The sequence below is a fragment of the Petaurus breviceps genome, unplaced genomic scaffold, assembly GCF_028583685.1.
Source record: "Petaurus breviceps papuanus isolate PSGF00001 unplaced genomic scaffold, PetGlider_PUasm1.0 419, whole genome shotgun sequence".
Taxonomy (NCBI): Eukaryota; Metazoa; Chordata; class Mammalia; order Diprotodontia; family Petauridae; genus Petaurus; species Petaurus breviceps.
Genome location: NW_027186324.1, coordinates 3675244 through 3680995, shown reverse-complemented (window position 1 = coordinate 3680995; position 5752 = coordinate 3675244). Strand labels below are relative to the sequence as shown.

The window sequence follows — 5752 nt, the reverse complement described above, 5'->3', positions numbered from 1 at the left end:
TACCATCTCTTTCCTCAAGGAATCTGTAGTCTATCAAGGGGTAAAACACGAACACAAAAAACCTCGATATCAGACAGAATGTGATAAAGACAGAGAATAGGGTCCAGGCTAAGTGCTTTAAGGAATATGAGAAGGGAGAGGTCACTTTGAGCTGGGGAGAGGGGTCAGGGAGAATGGAGCACTTTTCATGGAGCTTGTAACATCTAATCTGGGTTTTGAAGGAAGAGAAAAATTTCTGTAGGCAGGCATGAGAATGTGGCTTCCAAGCATGAAAGATGGGTTATTCAAATACACAGAGATAGGCGAAGAAAGAACGAGACTGGGAGTAGCATCTAGTTGTCTAACTAGCATTTATACACTAGTTTATAGTTTATAAAGTACTCTGTCTTCTAATCCATTATCTCATTCCTCACCAACAATACTGTGAGGTAGGTACTATTAATATCTTTATATTATAGAAGAGGAAATTGATGCTGAGAGGTTATGCCTAGGCTCACACAGCTAGTGAGTAGATGGGATAAGATTTGAATTCAGGTCTTCCTACATCCAAGTGCAGTACTCTATCCTATGCCTAAGTGGTAAGTAGGTAAGGAAGTAAAATAAAGCTGATAAGATAGGGTGGAGACAACCTTTGTAGGGCCTTAAGTGCCAGGCTAATTAGGTAGTACTTTGTCCTATAGGTAATAGAGTTTTTATTTGGGGGGTGGGGTTTGGCTTATTATTTTTTTTTTTGCAAGAAGTGACATGGTTAGACCTGTGCATTAGGAAGATTCATTTGGAGTAAATTATCACAGTAGAAAGAGTGCTGGACCAGATTCAGAGGATTTAGGTTTGAATCATACTTCTGCTGCTTAATACTTTTGTGACACTGGGCCCTTTACTTAACTACTCTGAGGCTCTTGGTCCTCATCTGATACAATGAGGGGGATTGAATTCAATGACCTCCAAGGTCCTGTCCAGCTCTAAATCTGGTTCTGGGTGTGATCTGTGATATATAAATTAGACAGGGTCCACAACAGACCCAGGGAAACCAGTTGAATGCTATAGAAGCCTGGAGATAAGAAGTCCCTAAATTAGATTAGTAGTCATGTGAATGGAGACAATAGACAGAGGCAAGAAATCCTCCTGAGGTAAAATCAATAGGACTTGACAACGGATTGGGTGTGTGGAGTGAGGTAGGATGTATGGGGTGTTCAGGGAAGACTGCCACCTCTGGTGGGAGGGCTTGCTGAGCCCTTTCAGGGTTGTTTATCCAGCTTTGGGGTCTGCCTGTCACCCAACCTGTGGGTCCAAGAAGCTGCAGCATGTGCAGTGGTCACACTCCAGTAAGCCATCAGTTTGAGGATAACCAATGGGCCTCAAACCTGCTGGTGAGTTGGAGGGAGGGTGTCTATTCCAGGCTTGTGAAGACTTCCCCCAGTGAACCGGGCAGATGAAATTTGTTCCAAAAGCCATGAAGGCAGTTGAAGCAGGTGCTGTGGAGCACTTTGATCAGACATTAAGGATGCCAAAGTCATCCGCTGCATCCCAGTCTACTTGACTCTGGTCCTGTCATTGACCCAGGAAGAGAGAGTGAGGATGATGATTTTGTGTAACTCTCCTTCATTTAAATCCAACTCACAAACAAGTGAAGACATTGCAAATCATCCACTATTTTACCCCAACATCATGATGTCATTGATCCTCTTCAGAATGAAGGGCAAACAACACCGCGGAGTGAGCAAAGGGAGAGATTCAAAGATGATTGCAGGGTTGGGTGCTGAAAAATACAGAGATGCCATAAACATGAAAATAAGAAATTAGGAGGAGGGGGTGGCCAGGTAGCACATAGAGTAAGAACACCAGCTCCAGTATCGGGATGACCTGGGATTGAATGCGGGCTCTGACACTTAGCACCACACCCAGAAATAACTGGTCATGTAACCTTCAGCAAGTTACTTAGCCCCGATTGCTTAAAAAAAAAAAAGAAATTAGGAGGAAGGGTAGGGAATGATGAATTAATTTTTGAACATGTGTAGTGACATTGGAACATCTAGATAGAGATAAAAATGGCCTAAGGAAAACAAGTTTCTCAGAACTCACCATAAAATAGAGGGCACCTACTTTGAGTTGAGGTTTTTTTGGTAGCCTATATAAGTGATTTTAATTGCATTATAGTATGCGATTGCATCAATGAATCATATTTTATTTAACCATGTCTCTCTTCTTGGACGTTTAGGTTATTTCCAGGGCTTTGTTTTGTTTTGCAATTAGAAGTAATGCAACTATAATGATCTTTGAATGAAGAGCTATATTTTTCTTTCTGAGAACATTCTTAGGGTTTATTCTAAACAATATAAGTATTTGCTGAAAGGGTATTTTAAAAAAAAGTAAGTTTTGCATGCATACTTCTGTTTTCTGTTGTTCTTCCATGATTTCCATCATGTCCCACTCCTCATGACCCCATTTGGGGTTTTCTTGTCAAATGTATTAGAGAGGTTTTCCATTTCATTTTCCAGATCATTTTACAGGTGAGGAAACTGAGGCAAACAGGGTTTAGTGACTTGCCCAGCGTTACACAGCTAGTGTCTGAGACTGTATTTTAACTCAAATTTTAACTCTATTAGCTATACCACCTAGCTGCCTGAGTAGTATTATTTTTCAAAAGGATTCCTTCAACTTCCTATTCCATCAACAAGGATTCTTACAATCTCAAATTGCATTGAATTTCATTCCTTTTAACATATTTGTTTAAACTAGTAGTTATCTAATAGTTTTAATCATGAATGTACTTCTGGTAAATAATAGAAACTTCTCTAGTGAGGGAGAAAAGAGTTGAATTTGCTAGCTTCATGAAGTTATCTTTCTTGCACTATGGCAGTTAGCTATTATTTATTTTTCACTGAACATTTCTCCAGCTATTTGGATTGTACCTTCCTTCTATCCTTCCTTTGTTCCTTCATTCCTTCCATCTTTCCTTCCTTCCTTTCCTTTCATTCTTCTTTCCTTCCTTTCTTTTTTGTAAATAGTATTTTATTTTTTTCCATATATATGTAAAGAGAACTCTCAATGTTTTTTAATAAGATTTTGAGTTACAAAATTTTCTCCCTCCCTCCCCCTCCTCTCTCCTCCCATCTTGGGAGCAATCTATCAGCAATCTGATATAGGTTATACATGTATAAGCATGTTAAACATATTATTATTAAAATATTAACATATTATTAAACATTAGTCCTGTTGTGAAAGAAGAAACAGAACAAAAAGAAAAAAAATAAGAAAAAAAGTGAAAATACTAAGCTTTGATCTGCATTCAGACTCCATAGTTCTTTCTCTGGATGTGGATAGCATTTTCCATCATGAGTGTTTTGGACTATTGTATTGCTGAGAAGAGCTAAGTCTAATGTTGCTGTTACTCTGTATGATGTTCTCCTGGTTCTGCTCACTTCACTCAGCATCAGTTCATTAAGTCTTTCCAGGCTTTTCTGAAATCTGCCTGTTCATCATTTCTTATAGCACAATGGTGTTGCATTACATTCATATGCTACAACTTGTTCAGCCACAATTGATGGGCATTCCCTCAATTTCCAATCCTTTGTCTCCACAAAGAGCTGCTATAAATATTTTTGTACATGTAGGTTCTCTTCTCTTTTTTATGATCTCTTTGGGATATTGACCTAGTACTGGTATTGCTTGATCAAAGAATATGCAAAGTTTACTTGCCTTTTGGGTATAGTTCCAAATTGGAGAGATGGTTATTATTAACCTATTAAAGACAAACAGTTCTTCATTCTAATTTTGAAGGAGTTATTTTCTTCAGTGAGCTTTTGGACCTCCTTTTCCATTTGGCCAATTATGCTTTTTAATTTTAATTTTTCTTCTCCTCATTGGCTTTTTGGACCTCTTGGGTTAGTCTATTTTTTAAGGTGTTATTTTTTCAGTATTTTTAGGGTCTCCTTTAGCAAGCTGTAGACCTGTTTTTCATGATTTTCTCGAATCATTCTCATTTCTCTTCCCAATTTTTCCTCTACTTCTGTAGAACCAACACGATATTCACAGCGCCTATGGTGCCTATGAATTGCTGGCATAATTCTGAATTTCAAAATATAACACTCTCCACATGGAAGACAGAAGCAAAACATTTATTCAAACACCAGAAAGCTGAATCCCAATGCTAAAATGCCAAATCCATCATAGCAACAAAGAAATCTAAACACAATGACAATGCAGGGGGCACCACCATCCCCAAGTCTTCCTCCTGCTAGGGCTTTCCCACAAACACTCACAGCTTGCTGCCTGCTTCCTCTCTCTACCTCAGCTCTAACTACTCTGACCAACTTTCTCTGGGCTCTGCTCCACCCATCCAGCAAGCTCCTCTCACCATAGACTCATGTGGCTCAGGCTTCCTTGTGACTCAAGCAGGTCACATGGGCCTATTAATGGATGGGAAAGATCTTCCCATTTACATTACCATGACAACTTCTCTTACTTGATTTTCAAAATCCTTTTTGAGCTCTTCCATGGCCTGAGACCAATTCAAATTTTTCTTGGAGGCTTTGGATGCAGGAGTTCTGACTTTGTTGTCTTCTGGTTATATGTTTTGATCTTTGTTACCAAAATAAGATTCTATAGTCTGAGATTTTTATTCTTTTTGCTCATCTTCCCAGCCAATTACTTGACTTTCTAACTCATTGTCAAAGTAGAATTCTGCTTCCAGAGGGGGTGGGGGTGGGGATGGGTATGCTGTCCCAGGCTTCAGGTTTTTTGTATCTGTCACTCGATCCCCCACTATCTGTGGCCAGAGCTCCAGAAGCAGCAGCTGCTGCTGCTACCCCCACCTCTGCTGCTCTGGGGGCTGGGATCGGACCCCAGCTGGACCTTGCTCCTCTTTCACCCACATCCTACAAAGCATTCCCACTGACCTTTTATGCTGTCTTTGGTGTTTGTGGGTTGAGAAGTCTGGAAGCTGCCACAGCTGCCAGTGATTCAGTCCCTTGTGGCCTGCTCCAACCCTGTCTTAGCACAACCTATACTGGACTGTGCTTGGCTCACAACCTGGTACAATATGCCCTGCCTGTTGATCTTCCAGGTTGTCTTGGGCTTCACTCTGTCATCTTGTGGGTTCTGTAGCTTTAGAATTTATTTAGAGTCATTTTTACAGGTATTTGGAAGGGTTTGGGGGAGATCTCAAGCAAATCCCTCCTTTTACTCTGCCATCTTGACTCTGCCCCCCAACAAATAGTTCTTTCAGCACAATGTGAGGGACAAGTTTACTAGCAGTTGTTCATACTTTCCTGGAATGTGTGATAAATCAGAGGTGTGTTTTGTTTTGTTTTTCTCCCTTGCAAAGGAAATTCAATACAGCAGGTCCCATTATGATATGTTATAGCTTATGCTGTGAAGGCAAAGAAGATGGAAAATCAAAATGATGTTCTTAGAAGAAGCTAAAAATAGTGATGCCTGTAAAATGTGCAGATAGAAGCAAAGAGCCGACACAGACAGAAATATATAATGCCATGAAGAAGGAGCAAATGACCATTTCTATAAGAGACTCACATTTCACATTTTTTTTGGCCTCTTTTCTCACAGGGTCCCCTTTTCTACTTGAACTCAAACCTGCATAATATGAAATTATTTTGAACCTTTGGGAGCATTTCAGCCCAACAATATTTGTAGCTCTAAACAAAACTCATGGAATGTCAGACTAGAAAATACCTTAGAAATAATTTAATGCGGGCAGCCAGGTGGCGCAGTGAGTAAGAGCGCCGCCCCCCCC

At 40.1% G+C, this 5752-nt stretch overlaps 1 long non-coding RNA gene across 1 annotated transcript in view; it reads right to left on the bottom strand.

The window, feature by feature from the left end:
- Positions 1–4681: 4681 nt before the first annotated feature.
- LOC138171123 (uncharacterized) overlaps positions 4682–5752 on the bottom strand; it is a 3485-nt gene continuing 2414 nt past the window's right edge. Inside the window, exon 3 of the long non-coding RNA XR_011170804.1 lies at positions 4682–5371. This is a non-coding gene — a long non-coding RNA (uncharacterized lncRNA). The remainder of the gene's footprint in view (positions 5372–5752) is intronic.